We start from the raw sequence: 23022 nt of genomic DNA, 5'->3' as shown, positions 1-23022 counted from the left end.
AAAGTATTGTCACACTTGTTCAGTAAGTAATTAGTGTCATGCTTAAGCAGGCTGACAAGCAGACCGCTTTCCTTAATCTGCCCAGAGAGAAGCCTGTGTGGGCACTTGCTGAATGCAGTGGGGTTTTGTAGGCATTTGTTCAAAATCCCGTGGGATTTACTAGATGCCTTTTTCATAGGTTTCCAAACCGTTCTGTGGCATTCTGCAGGTGGGGTGTAATTTTCCTAGTGAGATCTGAAGTTCTTGACAACTGGTGAAAAAAGCAACTGCCGCCTTTTAGGTTTGTGAAGAAGATTTCTTTACAGAAGCTGTCCGGGGCCTCTGTGCACCTCCATTTTGTTCGCTATAGGAGAGGGGAAGCGGCCGGGCTAGCAGGAAGGCTTCCTGATACGAACTGACCCAGGAGCTTATTCCGGGAGGTTTATTTTTAGAAAGTGTCAAGTATTCATACTTGGAGAACACTTGAAAGTGTTTATGATTCACACCAGACATTCCTTGCAGTCTTGGTTGATATCTGTCTCATAAAGGTGACATAAGACTAAATAGATTGATGCCAGGCAGGTTTTGACTTCTTAGCTGATAAAATGCTAATTAGAAGAGCCACAACCCGTGTAGTAACAGAACCACGAATAACAACCACCAGAGGAGTTGTGTCATCCAGCTCCAGGGATGAAACATCTTTTCCATGGAAGAAATTGCATCCTACATAGAAGGATTCTCTTCTGTACTGTACAAATCCTACAATTGTCCTCACCTACCCATTTCCTTTCCCTCTTCCGTCCGTGCACAGAAGTTGTTCTCCTGATTTGGCTCCTGCTGCAGTCTCTGTGTCGATGTGCTATAAACAATGCTGCCCTTTCTTCTCCCTGGCCCTCCTACACATGCTGCTGAACAACTCTGGTTGCTAAGATTACAGTCCTCAGAAGGCTACAGAGGGGAAAAAAGGTGTCCATCATCAGTTTCCTCTCGCGATCTTCTGCTCTTCTTTAGGAATTTTTCAAAAGGCATGTTTGTTGTAAGACCTTCCAGCAGCAGCCCTGCTGCCGTGCTCCGTGATGCTCTTCCTGGCTTTTTGTTTAAGAAGTCATGGAACATCAGTGACTAATTCGGGGAGAATGATTTAATGTCATTGTATGCTGTGAGTTAAATGTTCCATAACTACTAGGGACTACTTTCATTTGTGATGAAAAGGGACGAGCGCTCCAAAATGGCAGAGGCGGTGGCATGCTGTTCTGCGCCTTCTCCTTCCTCCCTTCTCCCCCACGCTCCTGTCTTCCAGGCGTGGATGCTGACTCCCCGATGCGTCACGTACACTGCAGAACTGGGCAGGCTTCTCCCTCACGGGAGGCGGTGGAAAATGACAGCCTTCGCGTTATTTCAAGTGGCACAGCAGCCATCCTTTGATGTGCCAGACTCATTTTTGCAGGCAAGAACTGACACCGAGTTAAGACTCCTGTGGGCAGGTGGATGGGTATATGTGCTCTTTGTTTTCTAATAAACACCTGCTTCTGTATAGTGTGAGCACCGATATTTATTTTTTATTGTTTTTATATTTATTGTTTTAAATGTGGATCCTCTTTGTCAGCGTGCTTGAGCTACAGATCTCGGCTCCAGAAAGTTTTAGTGCTTATTCTGGGGATCTCGCTGTAGCCTTTCCTTGGAAGGGTTAAGAATTGCAGTCGTTCCAGAATCTATGTAAAACCTTAAGTCTGAAACACCTTCACATTGCTTCAAATAGTACAGGATAGTACCAAGTTCTGTGGTGCCCGCTGGACCCGTTTCACAAGGCAGGAGCTCATTTTGGAGGAACCTGTGTTCCCGCGGGTCTGAACACCTTGCCCGAGCTCCTCCGGAGTGAGCAGTTGAGTGATCCCTCTCGGGCAGCAGGCCCGGCACGCAACTGCGGTGAAGGGTGAAGTTGGAGCAGCCTGGCACCCATCTCTGCATCCCACCGGCCTGGCTGGTCCCCGTGTTGCCATTGGCACCCTGTGCGAGCCCTGGGCTCTGGGGAAAGCAAGGACAAGGGACAGAAGGATGTGTTGCCCACCTGAAGATACGGCGTGGTTAGAGAGGGGCGGACCTTCATCAGTTGGCGCTTGATGCAGTAAAGTCAGGATGATATTCACTGCATCAAAATGAGAGATGAGCAGGGAAGTGTTCTTCCGCTTGCTGTCACAGAATAGCTCAGAGTCGGGTACAAACCATCTCTCTTTAAGCTTCGCTCTGGGTTTTGCATACGGGAGGCTGTCCGGATTGATCCAAGACGTTCTCTCTGCCGGGTCTTCTAACCTGTGTCTGCCTGAAAGCTTCACAGGCGCGGCAGAAGCGTTGGCTGGGAGGTCGAACAGAGCCTGGGTGAGAAGCGAAAAGCTCGCGCTGAGCAGTAACTAAGAAGGGCTGCAGAGGGTGGTTTGGGAGGAGGCAGTGAAGTGGGATAGTGATGAATGAGATTGAGATCTCTGCACGAGATGCAGGGAAGGTTGCCCAGAATACCTCCTGCTACCTCCAGCATCTTCCAGTGTCACAGCATCCGTATTGGTGGTATCTAGGATATGTACTTTTTCTGCTCCTACCTGGATATCCAAACATTTCACACTTTTAAGTCATTTAGAAAATTTACTTGAGCCCTAAAATAGTGCCTCAGTCTGAACTTATGTCCTGTATGTTTTGCATACTACTTAATTTAAACATTAATAATTCAGGTACTCTACTCTCATCTTGCTCAAGCTGTTTGAAAGCTGCATGGCTGCCACTGTAGCAGCAGCTAGACCATTGCGCTGGCCAGAAAGAAGATCTGTGCATATTTGGCCCTCACCAGCCCATTTTGCAGGGAGCGAGGGGCATCCTGGATACTGTTCCTTCAAGCTGTAAATCAGCAGTTTAAAAGCAGAATTTCATTTTGCTGTTGCTGCCTGTCTAGCTGTTAGGAATGCAGTTGCAATGCGTGTCTGATCCTCTGGGATATCTGTAGGAGGCACGTGTGAGTGATTGAACCTAACTGGGCTCTCAAGGAATTACTCCTCCATTGCGAACCGATGGAAGCAGCCGTCCCTTGGCGCTCTGAACTGACGTGAGAGAAGAATGGTTCATGTCAGAGTTGCTTATCTAATGGCAAAAATACTGTCACTGCTATTCATAACCACGTCTGCTTCAGCATCCTTGCGCATTTTGCTGCCTTGTGGTGTATCGGAAATCCATGATTTTCCTGGAGCAATGTTGCTGGAATTGGGGTATGTGTATCTCACCTACTGTTCTCAGACTTTGACTCTACCTTCTACCGAAAAACATCCAGTACTTTTTCTTTTAAAGAGGTCTGACTGTTTTTTTTGTTTGCTTCTGTTCTCAGAGGCATTTATTTGTGAAGTGTGGCTGAGGGCAGAGCATGATTTGAGTTTAAAAGCTTCTGTGCAGGTAAACAATCCAAGTTTGACACATCACAGGCAGCCTGTAGTCAGCATTTGCCCCTCATAAATTAATGCAGGAATAAAAAAATAGCTACCTCTGTGTTTTCCATAACAGCGCCGGCATTAGAGCATGAGAAACTCAGATTATGACTTAGGTGGCTTTGGTTGGCCCCATGGCTAAAAGATGGTGTTGGATAGGTGATCTGATCCAAAGCGTAGGGTGGAAAGGGAAGATACAGCCGTGCCGCTGGTGTGTGCCGCTCTTTTTCCTGTTGTTAGAGTTCCTCTACAGGGATGTCAGCACATCACAGCGCCCAAGTTGGGCAGAACAGCGTTACTCTTCCCGCTTCACAGACAGCAAGTGAAAAACTGAGAGCTGAACGCTGTAGGCAGACAGACAGCCGGGCTAGGCACGCAGGCAAAAGGTCTCTGCGGGTGAAAGGGGCTCTAGGGTATGGATGGGACCGGTGATAGCTGAGAACAACCGAGATTCAACCTTGGGCAGAGATCCTGAGACCAGATCTTCTACGGGATCTCACTGAAATACTCGGAATAGCTTTTGTGGCTCTGTCTGTCTGGGCAGCTCTGCTCCCGGTTCATTCTCAGGGAGATGTGCAGGGAGAGACGGGCGAAGGCCGAGCTCTTCGGGCAGGAGGAGGCTCTTCCCTCGGAGACTGCGAGACGGAGAAGCGGCAGCTGATGTCCACGGGATGTCTGCGTGTCCCAGCCACTGTGTCCCTGCGTATGGGTATCCACAGGCCGCATCCTTGGCGAGGAGGAAGGCACCTGACCAAGCAGCGATGGCCAGAGCTGTCAAGCAGATTTCTCTGTACATGAGAACTTTAGTCCTGGTCCTGACTCACACGTAACTTTGTATTAAACACCACATAGTAAGAGTAGTGTTAGAGCATTTGTATACATCAGTCAAGCTGTCATTTATGTGATGGACCAGGAGAATTTAACTGTTTAGCAACTTCCATGGTATTTTTAGAAAGTTTAGAACAGTGTTGAAAAATTTCAGAGCTGATGAGTAGACGTTACTCTGTACGAGTTGCATACTTTTCCTATTTAGCTCTATTTTAACCTGTTATGGAATCTCGTACTTTCTTGTCACCAAGCGAGCTTGTGTCTGATGTATTAGATCAAAACATATTTCTGTCTCCAAAAGCCAGGAGCAGCACATTCAGTTCTCCGGGTTCCAGCAGCTGGAGTAGGTGTCACAGGAAGTTTGGCACGGTTTCCCCTTGCAGAATAACAAGCCCAGGTGACGTTGCCTCAGGTTTCGTACAGGCGCGGAGGCTCTTGCCTCATGAAAGCTGAACAAATGGTGACTCTTAGCTTTAAAAGATAACAGCGCTAGTTGAAGTAAGATGGGCTAGAAAGAATTGACAAATGTTCCAGCAGACCCCAGGACAGTGGTTTCTTTTATTTTAGACTGAGAGAACATTTTACAGTTCATTTTTCTAACAGCTGCGTCAGATTATTGTATTCTATAACACTTACTGCTTTTTTCTTTCCCAGGAGGAGTCCAGAACGTGTCTGTAGAGCTGCAGCTTCTCTTTCTCCAAGCTCTGCCCGAGGTATGTACTTCACACGCTGTTACTCTCCCCAGTATTCATCTCAAATGCAGTGTGGAAGCTTTCAGAAAAGTGAGTTTCAAAGCTGTTGGCAGAAGATGACTGCTTCCTTGATTTTTGAGTGCAATATTTTAAATACATTTTTAAATACAAAGGTCTTCCCCAGAAAGTTGCGCTGAATCAGCACTAAGCTTGAGAATTCGGGTGAATGTGTACAGCGGTGGCCAGCCTGCTTGTACCGACTGTTGCAAGCGATGTTCAGGGTTGGGCTGCCTGGTAGCGGATAAGCACTGGGTTTCAGAGGCTCCGCACCATCAACAGAGCTGTTTAACAGCAGGCCTGCACTGGCTTCGAAGTCACGGTCAGCATCTGTTAATTAATACGATTCCCCGAGGTTATACCCCAACTTGGTGATCACTCCTGGGCAAATAACGTGGCAGAATGGAAGCCCGCGTCCTTCCCTTGCTGAGGCTGTGACTCTTCCTAGCTCCCTGTAAGGAGGTCTCATTTTCTAATTAAGTGCTGAATCAAGGCTGTACTGCTCCTCCTCAGCAGCTTGGTGCTTGAAGCGGTTTTACCAGGAGAGTTGCCTGACATAGAGAAAGTGCTTTCCACAGATGTGTAAAATTTTGACCTGAAAATAGGATAACATAGTAAATAAGAACCTGGTGTTTGAAGGTTCAAAGCTGTCCCAGCTGTCTAGTTCGTTGTATAACTTGGAAGAACTGAAACAGCTTTTGTGGTGATAATTGTTAACATATGATTGCAGGGTTAAGAATAAAGAAGAGTGGTTTTCTATAAACATTACTGAAAAGCCCATAATATAGCATTATATTTCTATGTTTTTTCTGAACTAATGCAAAGGACTATGTAGTCTAGTGATTAATTTCTGTAGAATTCTATAGGACGCTGCAAAATTCCGGAGTAAAATTCTGTGTTTTCTAATGAGCTCTACGTGTCAGCTGGACAGTGTCTGCCTGGTAGCAGAGAAGGCAATGTGTGGTGAGCAGCAGTGGGACTCATTTTTTTGCTGGTTTGGTTTTTCTTCCATTTGAGCAGAGGGTGGGATGTGGTTCCTTTTGAACTATCACACCACATAAGCTTGGACTGCTGCAATTTGCACTCCCCACCGCAGCGGCTAGGTGTACCCCCACCCCCGTGTAGCCGGAGCTGATGGTACCCCAGGTTCTCGATGCGCCGTGGACAGGGAAGGTGCTGGTTCTCGCTTTCAGTGTCCCAAGAACCACGAATAATTTCTAGTTCTGCATTTGGCAAGCCAGATATTCCCTGACCCTGTGTGAACTCACCAGTGCTTTTCTCCCTCCATAGACCCCTCTTTTCAGTGTGGAAGAAAGGACTGAGAATGATTCAGAATGAATTTATGCAAAGTTTTCCCAAGTAATTCTCAGCCACCCATGGGTTTTCCTGGAAGAGTGGTGTACAATAGGCCTTTGTCTCGAATGGATTTATGTATTATTTTTGAAGCTAAATGCCTAGCTTGACCCCAAACTTAAAGGGCTTTTTTGTACCCGAGGCTTCGCAGTTAATCCTTGAGACCTTTTGAAGATGTGACTCTTCTGTGAATATGCAAGGTATCATAAATCTGTTCAGTACTGGAATGAATGCCAGTTATTCTACTTATGTCTGAGTCAGAGCTTGTTCCGTTTTAAAGGAACTAGAGACAAATCAGAAAGGCTGTGAAAGAAGTTTGATGGCTTCTACAGAAATATACTTTAGTGAATTAGTTCTGGATTCCCTGACAAAGGCAGTGCGTGTCTCAGGGGGGTGTGAGGCGGGGATACTCCCAGCAACAGGTTTGCCATTCCTACAAGCTGCGAGCTCTGAACCGGTTGTGTGAGATGAGTTGCTCAGTTCTTTCGATTATTTGTTTGGGTACTTGAAGCCGTGTTCTTTAGAGGCAAAATAAGTCAAGGAACGATCTCCATCTTCCCTGCTTTGATTCAAAGGAGTTTGCATTAAGCATGAAGGTGTTGTACTGCTTGTCCAGCTGGTGATACCATGGTTGTTTTAATTCGAAAGTAATGTTGCTCAAATGATGAGGACTTCACCAAGAGGTTTATATTCTACTGCTCTAAAGTGTTATTTGGTTTTGGGTTCTGTTTGGTTTTTTTATTTGCTGATCTCTGATGAGGTAGAAAGAACATGGTTTCAACTAGGCTGGTTTAAAGGTTCCCTCCCCATTTTAGTTTGATTCTACGAAGTAGTTTGGCCTTGTGGAACACGGTTTTCATGTGAAGATCCTCTCACGTATGAGCACTGGTATTTGATGAGCTGAAGAGTTCATGAACATGATTCTAGCTTCAGTGGAAGTGTTCCTCACGCTGGTTACAGTAGGTAGAGAGCTGCGGCTAGGTTTTGAGGGGGGGTTGTTCTGAAGAGCTGAACACTTGCAGCTGAATGGGAATTTCTGTTCAAGGTTCAGCTTCCAGTCCTATGGGGACAAATTCTCTAAAGCCTTTCTGTTCTGATCTTTCTGAAGGTCTTTGTCCCCAACTCGTTGGCACTAAGTAGCCTTGTCCCTCCTGCCCTCTCTTCAGAACTGCCATACTTCTCGCTTGCTGAATGGCGCACACCTTTCCTCCCAGAGAGAGCTTAATTTACACCGAATCTGAACTCTGAAAATGGTGTTGGTTGCAGGTAAAGAAATTTGGCTAGTACTGAAATCTTGTCACGTGTGATCCTGAAAATGAGAGAAAAGAAAGACATTAGCTCATCTGTTCTACTGCCGTGCTGATACAGCTGTGTTCCGTGCAATATGTTTTTCTACTGCCTGGTCCAATCTACTTTTAAATGACTGAAGTGGTGGAGTATTTTCTGTGCCACTGAAGAAATTGTGTGAAGTCCAATAGATTCCACTGTTACAGGATTTTTCCCTAGTAGAGTTAGCTTTGCTTAATTTCAGACGTACTTCCATTGGAGATAGCTCCTTGTCTCTCCTAATGCACACTGACAGTTGTGAAAACCTCCACTCATCAGTTAGTCAAATCTCTGTCAAGGACAGAATATCAAGACTGCTGTTCGTGGAAGTCTATTAAAATGACTAGGAGAGGGATGCTGACCCGCGGATGCAGCGCTGGAGGTAGATGGCTGGATGAGCACCATCCTGCCTGCCTTGTTTCAAAGCCCCTGAGAACGTGCCGCAGCAGGGATTCTTTCCATCCCTGGATTTCATGTCAACAGTGCACAAATTGTGGAGGTTATGGGACAAGACTTGTCATCACCACCTTCACCATTATGAGAAACCTGATATAGAGAGAGCAAACCCCAAAGATTTCTGTTTGTACAGGTTGTGGAGATTTCTGGCAGGGTTGGTTTGTCTCCCTGAGCGCTAACCTATGGCTAGCTGGCGTGAAGGCCTGACGCTCCTGCTGCCCCGCTGGCTTCTCCCATTAGCATCGCCGTATTTGATTCATCAGCCCTGAGGCCAAGTCATCATATGTTCCCCGTTTGTGCGAGCGTTCACTGCTTGTGTGGTGTCAGCAAGGAGTCACCCAGCTCCTGTATGGCCCCTGAAATAAAAACCTTGCCTCCGATCTGCCACCGGCCTTTCACAGTTAGAACTAACACAGGGTGTGATACTCTCAAACCCAGAGAAGAATCATGGCAAGAGCGGTGTGCCCATTCCTGCCCCTTCAGCCAGCGTTAAAGAGGAGTTGGAGGTTTGAAATGCTTGCTTAAAATTACGGTAGCGTGGGGGTCTGGTGGGAGATGAGGTGTAGTGGTTGTGGCTGAGCATCGCCCTGTGTCCATAGTGCTGAGCTCCCAAACTCTGTCCCGATTCAGACGGGGACGGAGCAGCTAGGGCCGTTCCCAGCGCTGCGATGTTGCGTTAGACCGCTCCAACTGTGGCATCCCTCAGCTCTGAAAGCGCACTGTCACCAGGCAGCTGCATTTTTTGTAATTCCAGAAGCTTCCGACAGTCAGCGAGGATTGTGTCCAAGCAGTCTGACTGCGTATTAGGGCACAGCTTGTTCCAGCAAATGCATTACTGCCTATTAAACATTTATACAGCGGCACAGTTAGGCAAGGATTCACAAACAGAAAGGAGACCTGTTCTTTGCGGCGGAGAGCCTCCAGTCTAAACCATGCCTCGATGGTGACACAGAGCACAGCTGCTTGTAGGAGGAAGGGTGAGAAATGTTTGAAGGAGAAGTGATTTCTGAGGAGACAGTGACTGGAGAAGGGGATGTGCGGGTCTGGGAACTAACAAAGCAGCAGGTGTAAAAAGAGTGAAAACAGGAATTGCCGCAATGTAACAAGTTTAGGAGGTAGGAAGGAATGGAAAAGAAGTTGTTAGCTATGCGGTAAGCTCGAACATGAAGTGTCCAGGAATGGATAGGAGAATTCTCTCTTGCCCCTTTTCATCATTCAAGCAGAGGTGGCTTCGGTATCCAGATCTGACTGAAAGCAAGTTGCAGGTTTTGAGGACCAGACACTCTGGGTGGCTTTCTACCAACGTTCTCAGTATACCGGCAGAACCGAATAAAGTCTGCAAAAGTCTCTACCCTCAAGAGCATTAAGTATAGTTTCTTTGGTCTGCTTTGATCAAAATGCAAGTGTTCCTTCATTACATACTAGTCTTTGGAGCTCTGCACCTTCCCCCCCCACCCTGCACTCCACCTGGGAAGCTTCTTGTATTGATTTGGTGCTTCCAGAACTGGATCTCTTTTCTCTAGGTTAATACTGAATTCCTGAGGCTTCTTGCAGTTTTCCCTTTTCTTTTTTTACAGCAGTATCAAGAAATTGAAAAACAAAGGGTGGTACAGATGTGTTTATCTGTTGCCTGGGATCTGCCCTAAATGGGAGCTGCAGGAAACGCTGCATAAAGAGCTTCCAGCCAGATGGAATCTCAGTAAATCTGTAAGTCTGGTGGACAGTGTGGGAAGAGAGAGATAATTTTATGTTATTAGGTGGGACTGGCTCTAAGCAAAGCTGTCTAGGGCACTAGATTGCTCTATAAAAAAAAAGAGGGGGGGGGGGGGAGCCAAGTCCTCTCTGGTCTGGAAATCCAAAACTGTCTGAGAGGAAGAGTCCACGAGATGGAGAGCTAGTTGGTGTTGAGAGAGGAGCGGCACCTTCCAGCAGCATCAGTTGCTGCGTTTCCTCCGTGATGCCTCTCGGCAGGCCTGGGAACAGCCAGATTCGTCGTTCAGATGCATTCAGTCTTGTCCGTATTGCTGGGGAGTTTTTAGCCTGTTCAAACTAGCGAGTGCAAGTTCTCAGCAGTTCGTAAAAAGAATTTCATGGCCGTGCTACAAAATTATGTTGGTTTCTGCGAATTTTGTTTGTGGTGCCTTGAGATTTCGTCTGAGATCTGGGCATAGTGCACGTATAGTGACAGACAATTGCCACTCTGAGTATACAACCTTGACAGATGTTTTTGAAACACCGGGGGATGAAGTGACTCAGCTCAAGTCCTGGAGAGAGACTCTGGGTAAGGCTGGAAATGAACTGAAGGTCTTTGCCTAGGGCTTTTCAGTGCCTACGCAGCCATGCAACAAATCTGCAAGTGGCGTTTGGAAAGGAAAATTTTTCTTTGCCCAGCACTGCACTTAATGTTCTCAGACCATTGCACTTCTCTTTGCTTTCCCTTGCCCCCACGCTCATTTTTAATATAGAGATATGAGAGGAGTTATTAAGCATTTGGCCGAACGCGGCGATGTTTACCGGAGCACTCGTGGAGCGCGGGAGATCACACGCTGGAGTGCTGCTTGCACAGAAAAAGCCAATTCAGGAGTGATGCTGCCAGGAAAGGGACGTCCTGTCCTGTCACTGGCTTTTGCTCTCTGGCACAGTGGCAGTGCCACTCTTCTGCAGTGGGACGCAGGGCACAGCTCCTGGGCGTCCCTGCTTGGGGCTGCGGCCAGAGCCGGGAAGCTAAGGGATGAAGTCCCGGCTGATGCGTGCTTTGTGGGCTGTCTCTGTGTAAGCCTCCCTCCAGAGGGCTTTCACCCCAGTTTGGACAAAATCTGCAGTTAGTTTCTAGTTTCTGGGCGCTTGGGTTCTGCTGCTGAGCTGATCTGTTGGCAGCTGCTAGTGCTGCACAGCCCGATGGCTGCCTGCTCCATGGGGCAGGGCTGGCTGGCCAGCCTGCGCAGAGTGGGTACCTCCTCCTTTTGTAGACTGGGAACAGCGTTCAGAACTTGTCCTGGAGCGAGTAGTGCTGCTCGGAGGAGTACAGTGGTACAGGGAAGGGGATGGAAGCCCTGCATGCCTCCCTTTCCCCACAAAACCTGTCTCTGCATAGCAGTGAGCGGGACTCATAGTGCCCTGAAACGGGGGCTGCAGTGCCAGAGCAGCCGCAGTGCGTTCCTGGTGGGTTTGTCCTGTGAAACTGGCCAGGGTTGGCCTGGTGTTGGGACCAAGTTCGGAAACGTGAAACGGAGCAAAGGTAGTCTGTAGAAAAGCCTGGTTCCACTGCGGGCGTTGCTGCCAAGGAGAGACAGCTGGAGAGAGGGAAATGTCACAGAGAAGGGGGACGGGACCCGCGAAGGATCTGTGAACTTCAGACTTATATCTGCAAATGAGACTTCAGTGGCAGCTGGAAAACAGGGGGAGGAGGTGCAGGGGAAAGTGGCAAACGATGCAGATACTAATCCTGCTTAGCAAAATATTTCCAAGAAAGAAAATTTCATCTCTGGCAGAGCAACAAAAAATGCCAAAGCCAAAAGTCTGAAGGTGAAATGGGAACCAACTGCTGTGCCAAGGTTAAACCTTCTTTTTTTCTCCTCTCCATTTATTACCGTAGAGGAAGAGGCAGAGACTGCTGGGGTTTGCCTGCCGCAGAACCGAGCTGGGCAGGGTGCTTGAGGGATGCTTGCACTGCTTTAGGATTGGGTCTGAGAGATCAAGGAGATAAATTGCTGCTTGCATTGGAACAATTTGGGGCGGGGAAGAAAAGAAAGGGTGAGACACATGGGAAACATCAGCTCCAAGGAGGCATTTTAGAAAGAAGCCTGAGGAAGAGGGAAGGAGAAGCAGCTGCGCGGCATGAAGGGGACGACCAGTGGTGCAGCGAGAAGCGGGAGGGAAGAGGAGGCAGAGCCGAGTGGTGCAGCTGTGGCCAAGTCCAAGAAAGAGGCAGAGCCAGGAGCCAGACTGCAGCTTGGTGGCTGAGACACCTCTTTAGACTGAGAGGGAGAATTCGGAGTGTCTGTGGACAGTACCTCTAACCTAGATCCAGCTCAGGGAAAGGAACAGGGCGCTTTGGGCTTGTGCTGGAAGCAGGGTGGGTGGTAAACATCGAGAACGATTTGTCAGAAGTGGTGTGTCCTTCGTGGAGGGGACGTACCACCCTGTAACTAGGAGGGAAGTGAGCTGTCTGGAGAACGTTACACCAGCCAAAGAGGGAAGGTGCTAGGTTGGGACTTCCAGACTCTGCTTCTTGCCGTGCCACGGGTTCTGTAGGTGACTTTGAGCAGAGCACTCAAGAGTACATTCAGATGGTTGGTTCTAGGTCTTCAGAGGTGCCAGGTGTGTTGCTCCAGAAGCACAGACAATTGTACTTTTTCCCAAATATCTGGTTCACCCGAACCTGAGTTGTTCTCCTGGCTTTTACTTTTTTGGGCTGAACTGTAAAATATTTCACTTCATGTTTTTCTGTGGAGCTTCACGACTAGCGTAACCTGATGGAAGCCCTGGCTGCACTGAAAGAATATGGCCCATTCCACCCCTACCCCAGCTTCACCCTCACCCTGCGTTAGCTCTAGTGCTGATGGGGCACGGCCAGGTAAACTGGGAACTGATCCAGCTAAACAAATGGGAGCTTACCCAGGAAGGCTGACCTGAGGCAGCTGCTTTGTGTCTCCTCGAATAGGAGAGATGCCCAGCTGTGGCTTCCCCAGAGTCGCTGGTTGGTTTCTTGTACGTGACCTGGAGGCTCCTGGTACTGATAAAGGCTTTTGGATTAAGTAAATCAGTGATCTGATCAACTGCGGCATCTCCCAGGTCCTTTTTTCTGGAAAGTAAGTTTTTTTCCTCTATGTTGCTGAAATGGCCCTGTCCTCGTTTCTCTATTTGTCTGAGTTTCTGTCTTTTTCAAGCTGCTCATGGAAGACTCACCCAAAGCCCACTGAAAGCAATAACAGGATTCATGTTAGTGATAACAGACTTTGGATCAGAAATTAATTATTATTATGTCTGGGGGTTGTACTGTTTATACTCCACAGCTCAGTTTCTGTATCCCATGATATACCACTACAGACGAATTGGAATAAAATTCATCCTGTGTATCCAGTTGTCTCCATTACCCTTTGAATTTATGGGAAATCCTTCCTATACTTGGAGACCGCAATTGCCCTAGAATTAATCTAATCCTAGTTTTCATAAAACCTTTTTTTGGATGAAAGCATCTCAAAGTGCTCAACGGTAACTCTGCTCAGACTGTTCCAGTACAGCTCTTTCTGTGGTTGTGCTACGCACCAGTCCCATAGTGAGCCATGAGAAATGGCGGTTGTGGCATCGCTTCCTCGCACGCTGGAAGGAGCTGCCCGCAGCTGGGTGGATTCATGCTGGGTTTTGGTTGGGACTGATGCTGTTTTCCAGCCTGGATGGGCTGGAGAAGGAAAACCAACAAAACTTTCCGTGAACCGCATCAAAAGAAAGTTTCGCTTCCCTGGCATGAAAAGCCGCTCCCAAGGCGGAGAGCTTTCAGGGTGGGTGGGGAGCATGGCTGGAAGGGAGAGGCTTCGCAGTCCGACGGACGGATTGAGACCGTCAGCGTTCTGCTCAGCATCTCTGATGCCTGATCGCATTGCCTCAGCCCACCAGATTTCTGAGTTGGGTCAATCTCAGCTTCGTTCTGTAAAGCGTGTGCATTTTTTCAATGGATCCTGATAAATCTGAGCCCGCAGTGCTCAGGATGGATATTGAAATATCCCATGAACCCCTTGATTATGTGGTAGAAACAGTGCTCTAAAGCCAAAGGTAATAACCTGGGTATTCATAAAATCACTGGGAATTTTCCAAAGATAACAGCATCACTAGTTAATACAGCGCATGCCATTCCAGAAAGAAAAGCCGAAAGGTTGTTGTTTTGATACATTTAGCCATCCAGTCCCTTTGTATTGCAACTCAGTATTTAACTTGAAATAATTCTGAATGTTTCCAGAAAGGAACAATTGCTGATGAAAACTGTAAAAAAAAATGTGGCAAAAGAAGATCTGGAGTTTTAATGGCAGGATTAACTGCATTAGGTTTTCAGAATGGGATGAAATGTTTTTCACTTTTTAGCTTTGAAATCCCTTCTTTTCCTTGAAAAATTCTTCTCCTGTCCTTTCTGTTTCTCCTTCCCTAACCTAAATACCTTTGCTCTCCTTGCCTTTTCATCTCTTTGCTCCTTACCCTCCTCCTGGAAAGAGGGTAAGGAGGAAACAGAACTGGGAGAAACTTGCTGATACCCCAAACCCGATTTATTACTTTAAAAAATTTTTTTTAAATGAGCCCAGATGAAAACTCTGAGGAGCAGCACAGAAAACCTTGTTGGGTTGCAGCTGCTGCAATAAATGGTTAGGCTGCTTCAGCTCGTAATGCAGGTGTCACTCTGGTCAGCTGGGGATGCTGAGGGCTGTCTGGCTGCACCTCCAGGCACTACAGCGGCTTTCCTGGCCCGTAAAAACACCGGTGTTTGAAGGCTCTGTGCTAAGGCACGTGTTCAGGGGAAAACATCACTTATGGAACCACCATCTACCTCCGTAACACCTAAGAGACTTCCTGTCCAGCTATTGAATTGTCACAAGTCTGCTTATTTTAGGAGATTTTGGTGGCATTGCTGTACAGAGAGGACTGCCTGTGGACGCAGAAGCATCCCAGAACATCTCCCATCATGTACTGATCTCTCATTCATCTGCTGAGCAGAGTAGCTGGTTGTACCTCGGCTGGTGTTTTGATAACTAGCATTCCACCATGCTGCACCTACATGAGTTACTCCTTCAGCAATTTCCTTAATGTGTTCTGACAGAAGAGATGTAGCTGAGTGAAGATAAATGAGATGTCCTCCAAGCCCCTCTTGATTCCTCTTGATTTACCACACAACTTTTAATTGAAAGAGGGAAAGAAGGGGCGAGGACAAGAGATCTCATCAGTTCTAGTCAAGCCTTGAAGAAGGGAAGGTAAGACTGCATCTAGGAGAGGCAAATTGTCCCAAAGTTGTTTCTAATTCTGCTGGTTCTGGCTAAGTGGTAAAGCGAGAAGGGATGGGTCTGTCAGGAAGCAGTGGTGAAGGAGGCTGGGGATCACAGTTTGTTGCTGTGAATGGGGCGAAGATCAAGAGCTGAAGATCACTGAGGGCCCGTGCAGGGGGAAGGAGAATGTCTGGGTGACCCAGAATCTCTGGGTGATCCTACTTCGGCAGGGGGTTGGACTAGATGACCCACAGAGGTCCCTTCCAACCCGGAACATTCTGTGATTCTGCTGACCACCGTGCTCATACGGGCGTGAAGTCAGGAGCAGCCCAGGAGTTGGAAACCAGCTTTGTCTTTGTGCGGCTCTTCTGCAGCGTAAAGGAACGACTGGGCAAAGACGGCATCAGAGCTTGCTTTTCAATACGAAGAAGAATACTGACAAAGAAAACGGTGCCAGACCTTAACCTGGCTGAGCTAGACAAGAAGTAACCAAAAATAGGCAGCGCCTGTGTTCTGTGGTGTGGACGGAAGGCGCTCAGTGTTTATCTGTCCTTCCCTTCCCTTTGAAATAAACACCGAGGGCCCTGCGGTCAGTCAGATAATCCCTGTTTCGGTACTAGCGCAGCTCTTTCAGGGAGACATCTACTTCCTATCGCAGCCATATAGAGGCCCTGAACTGAAATATCTTGCATGCCTTTGCTGGCCTCCAGGAAACATTAAACACACAAAGAAAGACAAACAGCGATGAAGCCTCTGGTTAAAATTAGGAGCAGAAGAGGGAAGCAGAGTTTGCGGCTGCTTTCCTCAGACCTGATCTCAAAAGGATCTCAAGTCAATTGGCTTATTTTGCATAAAAGTGTCTTGTTTCTCAGTATTGATTAAGACCAGCTGTAGAACCAGCAGGCAGTTATGCCTTTTGCCACACAGCGGATGCTTGGTCACTACAAGGGTATTTTTAAAGTGTGTGTCTTACTGAAAAAAGAAAAAAACCCCACAACCTTGATAGCAGCAACTAGCAAACAGTTTTTGCGATAAGAACCACTGTTACCCAGTGGTTGTCTGCTTGCCTTACACTGAAAAATGCCATTTGACAATCCATAAAAGGCACAGATATATTTAAACTAGCTTTGCTACAATAAGATTTGTGACGATCAGAATGCATTAGTATTTGTAACTGTAGGCAAAGGGAGAGACAGCAGAAAATAGGAGCAATCGCTGCTGAAATCATGATGGAAAAACTCCTGTTGGTGAAGAAGTTTGCTCATGAAGGTAGTTCTACTGGACTAGTTATACTGGAGTTAACCTGCCCAAGATCCTGGGGCAGGGAGCTCCACAATCCAGTTATGTGTGATGTAAAAAAGTACTTCCCTAGGTTTGGTACGAAACTTCTGCCGAAAGGTTTATTTCAGTGCCCCCGAGTTCTTGCATCCCAGGGAGGAACGAGCTGCGGGTCCCAGATGAGCATTTTTGGTGCCTTTCAAGGCTTAAAGACAGCTCCGATCTCCCATCTGCCAACGCTTTCTCAGGCTGAAGAATCCTCGTTTATTCAGCGTGTCCAGGTCAAGAGAGAGCTGAGGCGCTTTCACCGTTCTTCCTTGTCCGGCTTCACCGTTGAGGTGGCAGTCGGAGAGGCTCCCAATTCTCAGCGTGCCGTTCGTGAGCCAGTATTTATTGTGTGCTTGGGGCTTCTCGGCGGGCAGTCGTTTGAGATGAAGCGCGTATGACCTTACACAAAGATTGAAGGGTTACAAAGCACACCCGTAGTCGTACTGCTCCTTGCAGGGAGGAGAGGGAGGATCCTGTAGAGATCAGTTTTCCCCCGGTGAGATGTAATGATTTTGAAAATGGAGAGCTGACTATCCACTGCGTTGTTCTTACTTCTGAGCCGAGTTAGAGCCAGTTTCTTTAAGAGCAATGCAGAGGAAGAATGAAATTCAGAAGAAAAATTGTTTTTCTTACTGAGAGTCCAGAACGAAACCATTTTACACCTAAGAAGCTTAATCAAGAGCCGCCTGGACATCCTCTTCCTTTCCACTGCAGCTGTTTCCACTCTGTATTGTAATGAGTGGGCTGAACCGAAGCCTTTGGGGAAGGGCTTTCCCCTCCCTCCCCCTCCTTGGCATCCCTCCGTAAAAGGCCGTGCTACCCTCTCGCGCTCTGTGCCGCTGTTGAATGAGTGAATGTCTGTGGCCGGACAGTCCTGAGGAGAGGCTGCAGCATGTTATCGGCTAGCTCGGCTCCGTAGCATAACCTTCTAACGTTCTCCTGGATGTTCGGCTGATGTGAGTTTGGCTGCAAGAAGTATGTATTTAAAACCTCGGAAGATTTTTAAGACCTTTCCAATCTCTTCTGTATTTTCTGCTAGAACTGACTTGTGGAGTATCTGTATCCTGAGGTAGATTTGTTTGAATTACTTCATTTTGTGTTGCTGTTAGCTGTTTGTGTCTCTTTAGAGTGATTTATAAATGCCCTAAAATTGCATGCTGAGATTCTTGGAGGAAAGTAAGTCAAATAGTGTTGTGTAAGATATGTAGCGGAAAGTATTAATTCCTTTTCCTCTGTAACAAAAGGAGGCTTACTTATGGCTGTGGATGTTGTTTCCAAGCTGCTTTTTGAGTCCCCTTTTTCTTGGTTGATCTCTGCCTGCCGAGTGCCTTTTTTTGTCCCGGTCGTACAGTTTTATTTGGTGTCTAATCAGTCCTTCTTCTCTGTGCTGAGAACATCTGCTTTGCCCGTTTCTGTCCGCTCCCACCGTAGCACAGTCACTTCTCTGTCTCCCATATGCTTTCTCGTACGAAGCAGAATGGAGAAAATGGTGAAAGCGGCGGCACTCTCTTGCTGGTTTTCCTTCGGCGCTGGATTGCATTCACCGCGCTCGGCAAATAGCAGAATTCCCTCTGGAGTGCTGGGAAGCAGCCCAAGCTCACTATGGTTGTGTTTCGCTGGGCTATTCTTGTAGCAGGGTTTACTTTTTTTCCCCCTCTCTTTCTCTTTTATGGTCTGCTGAAATTCTTTCAGCTGTAACTGCATTCCTGATTGATTCCATTCTCAGATAGGCATCTCCTGCCTGCTAAACTTCACCGAGTGAACACCCTGAGACAAAAGTAAAAGAGATGCCCCGTGTCTAACTGCAAATTCAAGCTGAGAGATTTTTTACTAAAACTGGGAGTAACATGGGCTCAACTTCAAGCCTTCTTAGTAACATAATTAATTTGGGGCTGAAATTATGTCTTAATTTAACAGAAAATCAAGGCTGACACTAAGCCTTAGAAACTTAAAGTTTGTGTTTTGTTCTAGATTCTCTGCTGCAGCTGGAACCATTTAGGGCCAGACTCACACTTGATGATATGACTCAATAATTAGTAGCACAGTTAAAACCACTTAAAGGAGACCTAGGGTTAGGTCTTTCTTGGTTATGCTGGCATAAATACGGGAGAATTCCTTTCATTTTAAAAGATCCAGTCTATGCAGGTGCTTGGACTTTGAGATGAGCATTGTGGTTGATGTCTGGGCAGGTCTGCGCTCTTGTTTTCCAGCCTTATTCCACTCCAGCAGTCACCTGCATCTGTCGTCGCCGTGCTCACCGCGCCAGAGGTTTGCGTGCCAGCCAATAGCCCGCGCTTCCCGAAGCGGGGTATGGCTGCTCTGGGCATTCCTATGGCCGCGGGTAGCCCAGCAGCTGCGCTTGGGTACCAGAATTCTTCTGTAGGCTTTGGGTGGAGAAATTAAAACTCCAGCTGATCTGGCTTTCATTCTGACGTAGCTCCAGGCTCTGAGCCTGTCTGTTCTGGCTGGGAAAACCAGGCTTAAATTATGCAGGTAGAGGTTACGGTAACTCCAGGATGGTTTAAAAAAACACTTTTTGATTTAGGTAGACTTGGGTGGTAGCTGAAGACAGTAACCCCGTCTCTTTCTCGTGATGGACTCCAACTTTAATGTTGCCTGTAGGTGTTCATTGTCTTGCTGAGTATCTCATGGTCATTCTGAAGGGCTGAGGCTCTGTTCTGTGTTGGTGGACATAAAGGGCTGCCTGCTGCTGCTGCTGCTCCCGAGGGAAGAGGGGTTCTGCTCTGCAGGGACTTCGCGAGCACCCCCGCGTACCTTCCCAGTCCTCCCACCAGGGCCTGGAGATGGCTGTTACTGGTCTGAGCTCAGGGGCACAAATAGTGCCGAGCAGCATGCCTCAGTTTCCCGTTAAGCTTTCCCACGTTATTTTCTTGACGCTGAAATGCTAAAGCTTGCCTCGGGAAGCTGTGGAATAACGAGCAGCTCAACAGAGGCAGGGATTGAGGGGAAGAGCGGAACCCGGAGCGTGGCGAACGGCTTGACAGCACCTTGCGAAGAGCCTCCCACCCGTTCTGCGGGACAGATTCCTCCTGTGAGGCTTCTCCGAGGTGCCTGAATGGTCTCCCGTGATGCAAAACACCCTCTCTGCATGGCTGTCACCGGGTAGCTTACTGTCTCACACACCTGTAGTCCGTGGCCAGCAAGAGAGAGAGGAAGAGCTGGGTGCAGGTGTGTGTGGGCACGGCAGCCTCATCCAGCCCGCCCTGCGGCGGTGGTCTGGAGCTCGCTCGGAGGAAGAAGTTTAATGCCTAACCCTGTGGCACGCGCTTCAGGAGATCTCTGGCGTGTTATTTGATCTGTCTGCATGAAGTTCCCAGCTTGTGAGCGTAATAATGCTGCATTTGTCTGTACTGGCTGTGAATGGGTCTGAGAAGGGCGGTAGTCCTACACGCACCTAGCACGTTAGGGATAGGGTTTGGCTGGACCTGTAGATAATGCTGTCATAACAATACTGAAATAATATAACGGATGATTTCAGGTAACTGCATCATCTGTATTTATCCATATGGAAGGCATATGCTGAATTAAAGATCTGCTGAAAGCTTTATTAGGAAAGCGTCACATCTGTCTCACAGAACATGTCTGTTCTGCTTCACTTTACTCCAATTAATGTGCAGAAGTGAGATATTTGTCTCTTATATTTGATTGTAAGCTCTGGTAATATCTGAATGGAGGGAAGCAGAGATTTGTGTGTTGATGTCCTCTGCTAGGCAAGCTGCAGTAAAGTTTAGCATATGAATATGTCTTAATGAAACTTTCTGAATTATTTTTAGATTCCATTAAGATCTGCTGGCTCTGTATGTGGTAGCGTCTCCAGGGCTAAGAGCACAGAACTCGGCGGTGTCCTGCCGTACAAGAAACCCCATCCAGCCCCTGACTCGATGAGTTTCTGAATTCCCACTGTTATATGTTCTGACCTCCCAAGTCCCGTAAGACCCACTTAATTTGCACAGGCAATAAACTCTGAAGCCTCTTTCTTTTTTCTCTACCTCCCATCAGTTTGCCAGGCTATGAGAAGCTTTTGGCGAACCTGCCTTGCGGCTCGCTCTCGGATACCTCTTCAGTCCGCATCCTCACTCAGTGTCCTGGTATCTGCTGTGTGACACAGTAATTTTCAACTCTGCTGATTCTGATGTTGAAGTAAAATGGGTAAATGGCAAATTTGGGTCCTCCTGAGTGGTGAAGGGAGAGTAGGTAAAATGTAAAAAGACTTGGAGAGAGTATTATTTATTTATACAATGATTTTCTGTGTGATGTCTGAGTGATTCTTTAAAGATTGTACGAAATGAATGTATTTTATGAACTAATTACCTGTAATGATATACTTTCTTGTGGATATTATGCATAGAAAAACTGTAATCTGTGAAGTAATTAGAAGGTATAGGTAGATTTTTCTTTCAGTCTACTCAGTATTCTCATTCTTCCCAATTCATTAATGCTGTGAATCGGGGAACGGCTGGGGAAGGTGGGATTTGTAGAAGTAAAGGAGTTGCCAGTGATGCCCTCAGAAATGTGATGGTGCTAGGAATCGCCTTGGAGCTGCCTTTCCCTGCGTTATTCATCCCAGTTTGTTTGTGACCGGGCAGACGAAGGCTCTCTTGCTGGTGGGGATCTGCATGGCCACAAGTGCTAGCATGGATCACGCTGGGGACCGTGGCTTGGATTTGTAGCAATAGAGCCGAGACCTGGAGTGACTCCAGCTGAAATGGGTTCTGCTGGATTGGCACAGGAGTAGGTGAAGTCTCTGCTCGAGAAATGCTGCTGTGGTTAAACTGGCTTAAATGTCAACTGGAATATTCCAGGAGAATACAGCAAATAAATGGCAAAATGTGGCTCTTATAGGGACAGAAGGAGCAAGCGCTTATTGTGGTCATGAAAGTGCAAAGCTTTTATAGAGCATTGGTCAATTTTTTAAGTGCTTCAGAAGGAGACCAGTGGTTTTAGCTCTCTTTTCCAATTGAGAAGCTGAGCCGTTGCTCTGTGGTGCAGTGATTGCAGAAGGCTGGGAATAAAGCTCAGATTTCCTGAATCCCAGTTCCTCCATGAGCTCTCTGGGAATCTGAGTCCTGCTGAAGTATCTTCAGGGAGGAGACATCACGCGGAATTGTGATTGCATTGCAGCACTCTGAATGGGAACGTCCTAAAAGGTTTGAAAGTTGAGTGTCCTCAGGAAAATCTACTTTTCATAAAGGCAAATCTGGCAGATGTGTGGATAAACGTCTTCTAAAAATATGGACTGGGGGAAAACCATATCCATTAATTCTATTTGCATTTTGCAGTATCACCAGGAACAGTGTATTGTCCCTGGTAAATCCCACGTGCTTACGGGTAATGTCTTATCATTGTGCGAGCTTCCACAGAACATTTCCTGTATCCTGGATCTTTCCTCAAAATGTTGCCTTGGGTTTTTTTGCTTCCTGAAATGTCTGTTCCTTATAGGGAAGAGGAAGACTGCTGCAATGCTCTCCCCAATAGGTCATGTTCTGTACGAGGAGACCGTAATTTAAAATTGTGTTAGAGGTTTTCATGGGATCAGCCACTCCTAAAAGTGGCAAAACAGCACTGTTTCGTGCACGCTGAAGAGTTGTAAATAAGAAACTATCCAAAAATACTGTAGTTTTTGGCAGGGAAAGGGGTATTTGGCAGGAAGTTTGTCTGCAGATAGCACACAAGACTACTACTTTAAATGTTGATTTCTTGATTTGTTTAGTCGTTTTTTTTTGTAGTTTTTATTTTTTGTTAAATCAGATCAAAAGGTTTCCCACAGGTTTTGACGTGGTAATTTGTATTTGAACTGTTTTTGGGGCACATTGCCTGTAATTAAGTTTATAAACTTGTCCAAACCCTCAAATCATCAGCTCCTACACGTAAATGGCAACTCATCTATCACCTCTTCAGTAGCAAGGGGGGAGCAGGCGGTTTCAGAGCCGTTTAAAATGCTTCTCTTTCATATTTGCCAAGTTCTTTTATTCTCTGTAGGTTTTAATGACTCAGACCTCTGCAATCTCTTCCATACATGGTTAAAGTGTAGCCACTGGTTGGGGGTGGAGGGGGAGGATGGAGGGAACAACTGATAGAGTTTTAAACAAACTTGGGTGGTTTCCTTGAAACAGCATTTCAGTCCCAAGTCGTACATATGTATTCACACGTCGGGCATCTCTCGGCCTGAATCATGCTGGGAGCTACTGGAAATAGGTACTCATGTACAGCGAGGTTTGCATCGAGCAAGGGTAGCTGGCCTCAGTCCTCCATCCAGGCTCGTCTTAGCCAGCATCCTTTTCTGGGCTCTTATCTCTAGAAGGTTCCTTCAGCCTTTCTGCATTTGTCCGTCTTTTATGCACAAGTTAATGAAATAACTTGGTTAATGCCACCGTCTCTTGACAGCGGACACCCGCTGCCCATCTGGCTCCTTCTACCCTGAAAGTAGCTCAGCACAGCCAGCACGCGCTTCTGAGCAGGTTAGCGATGGATGGTCAGCAGAGCTATGGATCCAAAATTTTGCACCCATTTCTATTTTTAAAATACCCTCTGAAATAATTTAGAGTCTTTTTG

At 47.0% G+C, this 23022-nt stretch overlaps 1 protein-coding gene across 8 annotated transcripts in view; it reads left to right on the top strand.

Moving 5' to 3' along the window:
* SORBS1 (sorbin and SH3 domain containing 1) overlaps positions 1 to 23022 on the top strand; it is a 217855-nt gene that overhangs the window by 84558 nt on the left and 110275 nt on the right. For 5 of the 8 annotated variants that reach the window (XM_075422804.1, XM_075422797.1, XM_075422798.1 and 2 more), the window contains one exon: positions 4926 to 4984. The gene's annotated coding sequence lies outside the window, so the exon portion shown is untranslated. Of the gene's footprint in view, positions 1 to 4925; positions 4985 to 17295; positions 17425 to 17453; positions 17519 to 23022 lie in introns of those variants that run through there. The other 3 variants (XM_075422801.1, XM_075422799.1, XM_075422800.1) reach the window with 3 other exon arrangements.

The sequence above is a fragment of the Opisthocomus hoazin genome, chromosome 6, assembly GCF_030867145.1.
Source record: "Opisthocomus hoazin isolate bOpiHoa1 chromosome 6, bOpiHoa1.hap1, whole genome shotgun sequence".
NCBI classification, from domain to species: Eukaryota; Metazoa; Chordata; class Aves; order Opisthocomiformes; family Opisthocomidae; genus Opisthocomus; species Opisthocomus hoazin.
This window is presented reverse-complemented; position numbering and strand designations above follow the sequence as displayed.